The sequence below is a fragment of the Equus quagga genome, chromosome 2, assembly GCF_021613505.1.
Source record: "Equus quagga isolate Etosha38 chromosome 2, UCLA_HA_Equagga_1.0, whole genome shotgun sequence".
NCBI lineage: Eukaryota > Metazoa > Chordata > Mammalia > Perissodactyla > Equidae > Equus > Equus quagga.
This window is the reverse complement of record NC_060268.1, coordinates 154,391,852-154,405,345: the sequence shown is the minus strand read 5'-3', so window position 1 is coordinate 154,405,345 and position 13,494 is coordinate 154,391,852. Positions and strand designations below refer to the sequence as shown.

The 13,494-nt window shown below is 36.4% G+C and overlaps 1 protein-coding gene across 1 annotated transcript in view; it reads left to right on the top strand.

Moving 5' to 3' along the window:
• HPSE2 (heparanase 2 (inactive)) overlaps positions 1 to 13,494 on the top strand; it is a 603,312-nt gene that overhangs the window by 350,254 nt on the left and 239,564 nt on the right. The gene's annotated exons all lie outside the window — the stretch shown is intronic.

The following is a 13,494-nucleotide window of genomic DNA, read 5'->3' as shown; positions in this document are numbered from 1 at the left end:
TATGTGTGTGTGATATATATGATATTCTATAGATTCTATAACTCCCTAATATTTTTTAAAATTCTTTTATTGATGTCATAATGGTTATAACATTGTGTAATTTCAGGTGTATGTTATTATTTATCAGTTTCTGTATAGACTACGTCGTGCTCACCACCAATAGTCCAGTTTTATCTGTCACCATACATATATGCCCCTTTACCACTTTCACCCACCCCCTCCCCCCCTCCCCTCTGGTAACCACTAACCTGTTCTCTTTATCCATGTGTTTTTTGATCTTCCACATATGAATGAAATCATATGGTATTTGGATGACTAATGTTGAGTCAGTTAGTATGGGTGTTAGTTAAAATTATGGATAGTATAAATTTGAAAATACTCTGATTCTCTAATAAAAGACATTTTGGTGGACCTTAGAACAAAACAACTAAGTCTAACAAACCAAGAGGTCTCTTAAAATTACTGTTACAAATCGATATCAACATTTTTGTCCATGGCTTCACATATCCATAGCTAACCCATACTTGTTTGAAGCTCTGTGTATGTGTGTGTGTGCACACATACACGCGCCCGTGTGTATTATTGCACTCTAGAATTTTAAGTCCTCATAATAAGATAGCAAGGGATGAGGGTCTTATATAAGAATAATTGTCCTATTTTCCTATCAGTAGTCATTAACTGGAATGTAGTCTCAGTTTCTTTCCTTTTGCTCTTTCTTTCTCTCTTCCTCCCCTGGAGTGGGAGAAATTAGGGGAGAGTTAGGGGCCAAATGGAGATCCACTGAGCTGAACTGAAAGATGCTTTGGCTGTAGGGGGTAGAACTGGAGTAGCCTGAGGTTTTTATCTTCCCAACCAGTCTGGGTATCATACATTCTGTGACAAAAACTAGAGTGATGTGATCAGCTTTGAACTTGGCAAAATTACTGCATAGTAGGGAAAGTCCTTTACTGATCCCTTCCCTTCCCATCTTCTATTTCATGCCCCTAAACATTCTTTGGTATTTTATGTTGTCTACTCATCACCCCACTCCTAAAATTACCCTACCCCGATATCAGACACCACACGACTTAGCTCTCTTCCCCAAACAGAGCAAAATATTCTTCAAACAGTGCATTCCCCCAAACAAGGCATTATACCTTTCATGAGGGACCAATTAGATACAATGTTTAAAGTGGGTGAGTGTAAGACTGTAAGGAGTGTAAGGGCCTCTGGTGAATTAGAGAATACATGCTCTGCCTAAAGGCTTTGTTTGTTTGTTTTCTTTTTAAAATATTGTGCTACCAAAATGAAATTGGTTGTAAAAAAATCTTAGCTAGTTATAAATAAGCCCTAAGCAATTAAAAGTTACTTACAAGTGATTGATGGGGATATTCCTCCAGGGTTTTTGGCATCTCTGAATGTGGGAGCTTGTTAAACTTAATAAATCTTTAATTGGTATAACTGGAGTGATTTGGGGGTGCAGGTGGGTAGGGAGAGAATATACACATCCTTCTGTAGATACCCGTCTATTCCAGACAACTGAGAGCCTGCCCCTCCTCACCCACCTGCTTCCCCCCAGCTATGCCAAATAGTTTGGAGACGGAGCTAATTACTTTAAAATAATGTTATTTAGTCACCTTAGCCACACAACACTTGATTCCCTTCATCATCTTTTTAAGTGCCTCTTCAGAGCTTAACGAAAACAAAGTATCATTTCTGAGGAGGCAAATCACAATCACAGGTGAGAAAATAGGTGGGGATATAGATAGGAATAGATAGGAAAATAACCAAATCTATGAATTTAAAAATTCAATCAAATTGAAAGTATGTGGTAATGATTTTGTGAGTATTTCTATCAAGGCAGATACAGATGAGTTTTGAAGCTCTAGTCAAGAAGACTAGAGTTGGTTCATTTTTCCCTCCTTGCTTTTATTTTAAAAACTACATTTCTGTTTTTTAATATGACTAATAAATAATCTGCCCAACTCAACATACCTTTTTGGGTTTGAAGATTTATTTTGCTGCTTCTTTTAATTCTTTCTACATGAATGAATGTGCTAGAATCATATTCCTTAAGATTTCTAGTGTGTTCTTCTCACAACATTCTGTGTTGTGTATTCAGGTCCTTTTCCCTCAAAATTATCTGCATGGTCATCTTCCTGGCCTAGACTCATCTCTCCAATCTTTTATCCATTTTCTTCTTTGTAACCTTATCTTTTTGGACAGAGGGAATAGTTTAATCATTATTTCCAGATATAGGGAGGGACAATAGAACTGGTCAGTCCTCTTGTCACTCATCTTCCCACATACTCACATCCTGTGAGCAAGCATTTTATCTCTTAGCAAATCTAACGTTGGAAAAACCAAAGTAGACATTTCTTTGGTTGTTTCTCCTAGAGTAGCTAAACTTCAAGGGACTAAATTACTTTTTTTTTCCTCCTTTGAAATCAGTGAATAATATGGGCTACAGACCACAAAAGCAAGATACACCCAATATCAAGAGGTAAAGACTAAGAAAGTTTAGCATGTCAAAGTCTATGAAAGAATGACTTTCTTGATACAGGATTTTTAACAACTACATTTTGTGGAAATAAAATGTTTCCTTAAATGTAATAAATTATAAACTCTGCATTTGATTAATGCTAGGTGATAACTGTAATTATTTGCATTTTTATTAATCACTGGTGAATCTAAAGTAAGGAAGAACTAGAGGATTTTGAAGCAGGGTTTCAAATCCTAGAAGTGTAGAATAAGATAGTCTTATTAGGATAAGTCTCAATAAGATAGAATAGTCCAACTCTGCTCCAGGGAGACATTGTTTGTTCTCTAGAGGGCCATCCTTAACAAAAAGCCTCTGAAGATAATGCAGCATCTCTAACTGAACTCTACATTTATGAAATTGCCCCTCAAATTAAGTGTGCTTCCCAATTAGATCAACTCATTTCTGTGAACAGATAAAAGCTACTATAATTAATTACTGAATCAGTGTCACATATTCATCCCTACACCTGACCTATGCATTCACCAGTTATCTTATGATTTTAGTTGTATGGCTCAATTCCCTGGAACTTGATGTCTGCTAAGTGATTCATGAAATCAAATTTCTGACCTTACAAAATTTAGCCCCTTAGAGATGATGATTCTGGCAGCTCAGCTTTATTTATTCATTCATTTACTCAATATTTCTTAAGCATTTAGTCTGTGTTTATGTGGATAAATGTATGATGTATTTATGTCTAGCTGTTTATACATTTTGAACATGTATATTTGTGTAGATATAATAGTTATCGCCTTGTGAAGGCCAAGCAGAGTTGAGCCACCATCACATTACCAATTGTTTATGAGGCTAGGTCATAGCCCAGAACTTGAGAGAACTGTATTTTCATAAAATAGAGTTTTGATGGTTAGGGAAGGAGAAGAGAGGAAAGAGAAGGAGAGGGGAAGATGAGAAGCCATATATAGTTTCTTTAACTTCTTACTTCTCTCCTTTCCCTCTCCCTGCCTGCTTCTTACCATCATCACCTTCATCTTCTTAATTTTTTCTCCACATACATACTCTCATGCTATTTAGTCATTTAATTTGTATTTAATATTTAATATATACATATTGAGCACCTGCTATGCAAAATATTGTGCCAAGTGCTAGAGTGGGAGTTGGAGGATATCCTTAAAATCCTTCTCTGCCCACTACTGTATTTCTTGGTGGAGTACACTGTGATAGCCAGTAAATATAAAGAGTAAGGAATTCTCAGTCTCTAGGAACTTATTATCTAAATGTAAAGGCAAGATAAACTCAAGATTATTGAACTATTAAACCCTCATATATTAAAACTGGAAGGAGCCCTTAGAGTTAGAAATGAGTATAGAATAAATCAAGGAAGTTATTAAACTAACAAATAATATAGTATAAAAATATACATTAATGCACAGAAGTGTTCATAAATTCATGACTTACATTTTCAAGCACTGAAATTAATTACCTTTGATTAGTAAGAGAATTTATTGATGTTTGAAGTGCATCAGTTCTTTATTTGATTCATTGTCATAGTGGAGAACTACGTTCTCTCATAAACATGGTTTAGTGTTAGAACTTATGGCATAACTGTTTAGGGTTAGTTAGATAGTTCAGGAAAGCTTAGGTGGGATAGCTGCTGTGTGTGGACGTTTGATGAATCATTGATATGACCAAGATGGTCTATTTTGTTGTTCTCACTGATATGAGCCACCGCTGAGATGCAATTAACACTTGAAGGAACATAGTAAATAATTACTACCTTCCACTCATTTCTTAAACTCAACTTTGTTTGCTCAGAACAGGAGATGATGAAAGAGAACACATCTAACTGACATGGTCCAATAGAACTCTTGCCAGCTCGTCTTAAATATTTTAGAAACCTGTCAGTAACTTGTAAAAACTAAGACTGAATCTGTTGTTCTGACTTACCTCCTTGACACACCAATGACTTCTCTGTCCATATGTGGTTGACAAAGGACAGAAAACCTACTTTGGTCATTTTTTGGTTTTGAGTAATGGACATGCACCAATAGTGACTGTTCACAGCATATGAGGCTAACTTCATATCTCATTTAAAAGACTGTGAGCTGATTCATGGAGTGACGTCAGCATCATGGTGGAATGAGCTTGCCCAGGACTCTCTCCCCTCCAACATACAACAAAAAGGAGCAACCATATTCCAACAGAAAATATCCTAATAGCACAGGAATCCTCACAGAGTCACGGCAGCCAAACAACAGAGGGCAGAGAGGCTGGAGCCCCCCTTAGAGGAGCTGGAATGGGGTAAGAGAGAACTTCACTCCCTCTCCTAAAATCTGGCATCACTGCTGTGGGAGGCTCCATGAGGGAAGGAGTATGGGAGGGGTTGCACATCTGCAGGATCACCCAGGACTCCCTAGCGCCCTTGCAGCCTAGGGAGAAGCCCTCTAATGGGGTGAAAGCTTTCATGTGGAGTGACCTGATCAAGCCAAGACCCCAAGAAACCAGACAGTGAGAGCTAATCAGGAAACCAGGGACTGCACTCAAGAGAAAGTGCCCCCCTCACCCGCGCTGTGCTGTGCCATCTTGGCTGAAGGAGGAGGGCTCAGAATATGTGGCTCTTGACCCCCATCAAGTGGCCATAGGCTGTAACTGCAACCGAATAATATCACAATGGGAAAAACTCGTACTTCCAGCATCAAGCAGTTCATCAAGACTCCAGACCACAGAAAAAACAAATACCCAGAATTCTGTCCTGAGGACTCAGAAATGAGTAAACTAAACAACAATGAATTTAGAATAGCTATTGTCAAAAAACTCAATGAGGTAAAAGAGAATATAGAGAAACAATTCAATGAGTTCAGGAGCTACTTCACAAAAGAGATTGAAACTATAAAGAAGAATCAATCAGAAATACTAGAGATGAAAGACACAATGGAAGAGATAAAACAAAATATGGATTCTCTGAATGCTCGTGTGGACACCATAGAGGAACAAATCAGCATAATCGAAGATAGACATGTTGAATTGATCCAGACAGAGGAGGAGGGAGAACTGAGACTAAAAAGAAATGAAGAAAGTCTCAGAGAAATATCCAACTCAATGAGGAAATGCAACATAAGAATTATAGGTATTCTGGAAGGTGAAGAGAAGGAGAATGGAGCAGAAAGCATGCTCAAAGAAATAATAGCAGAGAACTTCGCAAATCTAGGGAATGTGTGTGGAGGACGCTTTCAGATCTCCTAGATTTGTCAATGTAAAAAGACCTACTGCAAGGCATATAGTAGTAAAAATGGCAAAAATGAATGACAAAGAAAGAATACTCCAGTCAGCAAGGCAGAAGAAAATAACCTACAAAGAAACCCCTATCAGACTTTCAGCAGATTTCTCTGCAGGAACCTTACAAGCTAGGAGAGAATGGAATGACATATTCAAAACTTTACAAGATAAAAATCTTCAGCCAAGAACACTCTATCCAGCAAAAATATCCTTCAGATATGAGGGAGAAATTAAATCTTTCCCAGACAAATGAAAGGTAAGGGACTTCGTAGCCATGAAATCTTCAAGAAGGCCCTCATACCTGAAAAAAAAAGGGAGAAAGCGGTCACAAAACACAGAGTAAGGAGACAAATAGATAGAATCAGAATAGGATAGCAAATATTCATCTATAGCATTAGGATAAAGGGAAGGAAAACACCAAAAACAAAGACAACCTTGTCACTTTAACCACAAACTCACAACACAAGTTGGAATAAGATATGAGAATAATAACTTAGGAGGGGAGGAGGAAAGGGACTGAATTCGTTTAGACTAAGGAAATAAGAGGCCATCAGAGAATGGACTATGTTATGCATGAGATTCTGAATACAAACTTCAGGATAGCCAATAAACTAAAAAGCAGAACAGAGACACAAAAAATAAATAAGGAAAAAACTAAGAAACACAGCATAAGAAGCTGCAGAAGTCAATGGGTAGACCAAAACACACAGGACGAGAAACAAAGGAAATGCAGGAAAACTGGAAAACGAGTGACAGAATGACAGCATTAAGCCCGCATAGATCAATAATCACCCTCAGTGTAAACAGATTGAACTCTCCAATAAAAAGACACAGAGTGGCAAGATGGATTAAAGAACAAGATCCAACCATGTGTTGTCTCCAGGAAACACACCTCAGCTCCAATGACAAATACAGGCTCAGAGTGAAGGGGTGGAAGATGATACTCCAAGCTAATGGCAAACAAAAGAAAGCAGGTGTCATAATACTTATATCAGAAAAAGTAGATTTCAAGATAAGGCAGGTAAAGAGAGACAAAAGAGGGGCAATATATAATGATCAATGGGACACTACATCAAGAAGAAATAACCCTTATAAATATCTATGCACCCAACATAGGAGCACCAAAGTTCATAAAGCAACTATTAACAAACCTAAAAGAAGATAGCAAAAATGACACAATAATAGTAGGGGACCTCAACATCCCACTCACGTCATTAGACAGATCATCCAGATGGAAAATCAAAAAGGAAACAGTGGAATTAAATGAAAAGCTAAAACAGTTGGACTTAATAGACATATATAGAACACTCCATCCCAAAACAGCAGAATGCACATTCTTCTCAAGTGTACATGGAACATTCTCAAGGATAGACCATATGTTGGGAAACAAGGCGAGCCTCTACAAATTTAAAAAAATTGAGATAATAATAAGCATCTTCTCCGATCATAATGCTATATAGCTAGAAATTAATTACAAGAAAAAAGCTGAGAAAGGGACAAAGATGTGGAGACTAAAACAATATGCTATTGAAGAAGCAATGGATCATTGAAGAAATTAAAGAAGAAATCAGAAAATATCTGGAGACAAATGAAAACGATAACATGCCATACCAACTCATATGGGATACAGCAAAAGCTGTATTAAGAGGGAAATTCATCGTAATTCAGGCACACCTTAACAAACAAGAAAAATCCCAAATAAACAATCTCAAATTACACCTAACTGAATTAGAAAAAGAAGAACAAACAAAGCCCAAAGTCAGCAGAAGGAGAGAAAGAATAAAAATCAGAGCAGAAATAAATGCTATTGAGACAAAAAAGGCTGTGGAAAGGATCAATGAAAGAAGGAGCTGGTTATTTGAGAAGATAAATAAAATTGACAAACCCCTAGCCAGACTTACAAAGAAAAAAAGAGAGAAAGCTCAAATAAATAAAATCAGAAATGAAAGAGGAGAAATAACAACAGAATCCACAGAAATACAATGGATTATAAGAGAATACTACAAAAAACTATATGCCAACCAAATGGGTAACCTAGAGGAAATGGATAAATTCTTAGACTCTTACAACCTGCCAAAGGTGAATCAAGAAGAAACAGACAATCGGAATAGACCAATCACAAGGAAAGAGATTGAAACAGCAATCAAAAGCATCCCAAAGAATAAAACCCCAGGACCAGATGGCTTTCCTGTAGAATTCTACCAAACTTTCAGAGAGGATTTAATACCTATACTTTTCAAGCTATTCCAAAAAATTAGGGAGGGTGGAACACTTCCTAACACATTCTATGAGGCCAACATCATGCTGATACCAAAGCCTGACAAGGACAGCACGAAAAAGGAGAATGACAGGCTAATATTGCTGATACACGTAGATGTAAAAGTTCTCAACAAAATTTTGGCCACCAGAATTCAGCAATTCATCAAAAGGATCATACATCATGATCAAGTGGAATTCATACCAGGGACACAGGGATGGTTCAACATCCACAAATCAATCAACGTGATACACCACATCAACAAACTGAGGCATAAAAACCTCATGATCATCTCAATAGATGCAGAGAAAGCATTTGACAAGATCCAACAGCGATTTATGCTAAAAACTCTTAACAAAATGGGGATAGACGTTAATTACCTTAACATAATAAAGGCCGTATATGACAAACCCACAGCCAACATCATACTCAATGGGCAAAAACTGAAAGCCATCCCCCTGAGAAAAGGAACGAGACAAGGATGCCCTCTGTCATCACTCTTATTCAACATAGTACTGGAGGTTTTGGCCAGAGCAATTAGGCAAGAGAAAGGAATAAAAGGAATCAAATAGGGAGTGAAGAAGTGAAACTCTCACTGTTTGCAGACAGCATGATCTCATATATAGAAAGCCCCAAAGAATCCATTGGAAAACTATTAGAAATAATCAACAACTACAACAAAGTTGCAGGGTATAAAATCAACTTACATAAATCAGTAGCATTTCTATACTCTAATAACGAATGAACAGAGAAAGAACTCAAGAACACAATCCCAACAAAAAGAATAAAATACCTTGGGATGAATTTAACTAAGGAAGTGAAAGACCTATAAAACTTTCCTGAAAGAAATTGATGATGACATAAAGAGATGGAAAGACATTCCATGTACATGGATTGGAAGAATAAACGTAGTTAAAATGTCCGTTGTACCTAAAGCAATCCACAGATTCAACGCAATCCCAATCAGAATCCCAATGACATTCTTTACAGAAATAGAACAAAGAATCCTAAAATTTATAAGGGGCAACAAAAGACCCTGAATTGCTAAAACAATCCTGAGAAAAAGGAACAAAGCTGGAGGCATCACAATCCCTGACTTCAAAACATACTACAAAGCTACAGCAGTCAAAGCAGCATGGTACTGGTACAAACACAGGTGCACAGATCAATGGAGCAGAATTGAAAGCCCAGAAGTAAAACCACACATCTATGGACAGCTAATCTTCAACAAAGGAGCTGAGGGCATACAATGGAGAAAAGAAAGTCTCTTCAACAAATGGTGCTGGGAAAACTGGACAGCCACATGTAAAAGAATGAAAATTGACCATTCTTTTTCACCATTCACAAAAATAAATTCAAAATGGATCAAAGACCTAGAGGTAAGACCTGAAACCATAAGGCTTCTAGAAGAAAACATAGGCAGTACACTCTTTGACATCACTATCAAAAGGATCTTTTTGGACACCATGTCTTCTCAGGCAAGGGAAACAATAGAAAGAATAAACAAATGGGACTTCATCAGACTAAAGAGCTTCTCCAAGGCAACAGAAAACAGGATTGAAACAAAAAAACAACCCACCAATTGGGAAAATATTTGCAGGTCATATATCCTACAAAGGGTTAATCTCCATACTATATAAAGAACTCACACACTTCAACTACAAAAAAAAATCAAACAACCCGATCAAAAAATGGGCAGGGGACATGAACAGACATTTCTTCAAAGAAGATATACGGATGGCCAATAGGCACATGAAAAGATGCTCATCATCACTGATCACCAAGGAAATGCAAATCAAAACTACACTAAGATATCACTTTATACCCATCAGAATGGCAAAAATAACCAAAACCAAAAGTAACAAATGTTGGAGAGGTTGTGGAGAAAAAGGAAACCTCTGGTTCCTTTTTACACTGCTGGTGAGAATGCAAGCTGGTGTAGCCACTATGGAAAACAGTATGGAGACTTCTCAAAAAATTAAAAATAGAAATACCATATGACCCAGCCATCCCACTTCTGGCTATCTATCCAAAGAACTTGAAATCAGCAATTCCAAAAGTCCGTTGCACCCCTGTTTTCATTGCAGCATTATTTACAATAACCAAGACATGGAAGCAACCTAAGTGCCCACTAACTGATGATTGGATAAAGAAGATATGGTGTGTATATATATACAATGGGATATTACACAGCCGTAAAAAAGGATAAAATTGTCCCATTCACAACAACATGGACGGACCTTGAGGATATTATGTTAAGTGAAATAAGCCAGATAGAGAAAGACAGTCTCTGTATGACTCCACTCACATGTGGAAGTTAAACATGTAGACAAAGAGAAGAGATTAGTGGCTACCAGGGGAAAGGGGGGATAGGAGGTGGGCACAAAGGGTGAAGTGGTACACCTACAACACGACTGACAAACAACAATGCACAACTGAGATTTCACAAGGTTGTAAACTATCATAATCTCAATAAAAAGTTAAAAAAAAAAAAGACTATGAGCCACCATTCTAACTATATGACATTTTGGAAAAAAATAAAGCTATAGAAAGTGAGTAAACAGACCAGTGGTTTCCAGGAGTTAAGGGGAAGGAGGGAAGGATGAATAGGTGGAGCACAGGGTATTTTTATGGGTGGACTTGTTTTGTATCATATTGTAATGACACATACATGACATCATGCATTTATCAAAACCCGTACAGCCTTACAACGCAAAGAGTAAATTGTAAACTATGGATTTTCCTTATGATAATCTATCAGTATTGGTTCAATTGTAACAAATGTATCATACCAAGGCAAGATTGTACTAATAAGGGAAATCATATGTGTGGATGGAAAGCCGGGGTATATCGGAACTCAGTGTACCATCTACATAATTTTCTGTAAAACTAAAATTGCTCTAAAAAATAAAAATAAAGTCTATTAATTATGAAAACAAAGCCATAGTGTAGACCTACTTCTTGGAACTATGAATACCATTTATTGTGTTGTTTCACTTCATATTAGGAACAACACAAGAATCAGTTTAAAGCATACTATTGGGCAAAGGATCTGAGTAGACATTTCCCAAAGAAGAAATATAAATAGCCAATAAACATGTGAAAAGATATTCAACATCATTAGCTATCAGGGAAAAAAAAATCAAAACCACAATGAGAAAGTACCTCACATCCACTAGGATGGCCATAGTCATAAAGGAAAATAACAACTGTTGGCAAGGCTGTGGAGAAATTGGAACCCTCACACACTGCTGATGGGAATGTAAAATAGTGCCATCACTTTGGAAAACAGTCTGTCAGTTCCTCAAAAAATTAAACATAGAGTTACATATGACCTAGCAATTCCACTCCTAGATATATGTATCTAAGCGAAATACAAACATATGACCACACAAAAACTTCTACACAAATATTCATAGCAACATTATTCATAATATCCAAAAAGTGGAAATCAACTAATGAATGGATAAAGAAATTGTGTTATAGCCATAAATGGAATATTATTTGACCATAAAAAGAAATGAGGTACTGATACATGTTACAACATGGATGAACATTGAAAAGATTATGCTAAATGAAAGAACCCAGTCACAAAAGAACATGCTGTATGATTCTCTTTATATGAAATATCCAGAATAGGCAAATCTAAAGAGACAGAAAGTAAATTAGTGGTTGCATAGGGATAAGGGTGATGGGGATGAGGGATGACTACTAAAGGACATGACCTTTCTTTTTGGGTTGATGAAAATGTTCTAGAATTTATTGCAGTGATGGTTGCACAACTGTGTGAATATACTTAAAACCATTGAATTATATACATTAACTTGGTGGATGGTATACTAAATAAATTATATCTCAATACTGCTGTTACCAAAAAAAAACCTATTGTGTGTTAATGTTTTCTATTTTAAAGGGCATACAATGCATATTCCCTGACACTGGTTGGTGACAAAAGACTTGAGTTACTTCCTTAGAAGGTTTACACTTGTAATTATCAACAACATTGTCATCCTATATTTGCATAATATTTAGTTTACATAGCACTTCCAAATAATCTTCTATTTGGATCTCAAAATGCTAAATAAAGTTCCTAATAAAGTAAATATTATACAGGTGAGGAAACATTGAAAAAGGTGAAGCGAATTGCTAAATACAGCAGTGAGTGCTAAATCTGTCAGGAACTTGAGACTTCTAACAGAAAAGGAGATACTTTTTCTACTACCCTACAGGATTTTTTTTTTTTAATGCTGTTAAAACTTCTTGGCTTTCTTCACTTCATTCAACAGATATTTATTGACTTCCTAGTATGTGCCAAAGGCACTGTACTAGTTTTAAAAGATACAACAGTAAATAACAGATAAATATCCTTGCCTACATCCTAATAGAGGAGATGGATGATAAATAGGACTGAAAACAATTTATCATTATCCTCTCTCACACAACATTTTTGCCTGTTAGTCATTCAAATTGAAGCATTCGACTTGACCTTATTGCTTTTCTAACAATGAATTGATATATCCCTCCCTCTCTACACTACTCCTTCCCTCCCTCCCTCCCTCCCTTCTATCTTTCCTCTTTATTTTATAATTCAATGATACTTAGAAAATTTACAGACTTGTACAACCATTTCCACAGTCCAGTTTTAGAACATTTCCATCACTCCAAAAATAACCGTCGTGCCAGTTTATAGTCAGTCCCTGTAACCATTCTCAATCCCAGGAAACACTAATCTGCTTTCTGTCTTTATAGATTTGTTTTTTATGGATACTTCTTATAACTGGAATCATACAATATGTAGTCTTTTGCATCTGGCATCTTTCGCTTAGCATGTTTTTGAGGTTTATCTATACTGTAGCATGTAAAAGTAGTTCATTCTTTTTATTGCTGAGGAGCATTCCAATCTATGGATATATGTCACATTTTGCTTTTCCATTCACCAGATGGTGGACATTTGGTTTGTTTCTACTTTTTGGCTATGATAAATAATGCTGCTATAAATATTCACATGCAAGTCTTTGTGTGGATATATGCTGTCATTTCTGTTAGGAAGATACTTGGAAGGGAATGGAGTTGCTAGTTCATATGGTAAATTTATGTTTATTTTTTAACAAACTGCCAAACTATTTTCCAAAGTAGCTTTGCCATTTTACATTTTCACCAGCAATGTATGAGATTTCCGGTTTTCCTGTATCTTTGGAAACACTTGTTAATGTCTATCTTTTTTATTATAGCCCTACCAGTGGGTTTGAAGTAGTATCTTAATATGGCTTTAATTAGCACTTCTGTAATGATGAATGATGTTGAGTATCTTTTCATGTAATTTTCATGTGCTTATAAGTCATTCTTACACCTTCTTTGATGAAATATCTACTCAAATTTTCTGCCCTTTTACTTGGATTATCTTATTATTGAGTTGTAAGAGTTTTAAATATATTCTGGGTCAGCCCAGTGGCGCAGCAGTTAAGTTTGCACGTTCCGCTTCTCA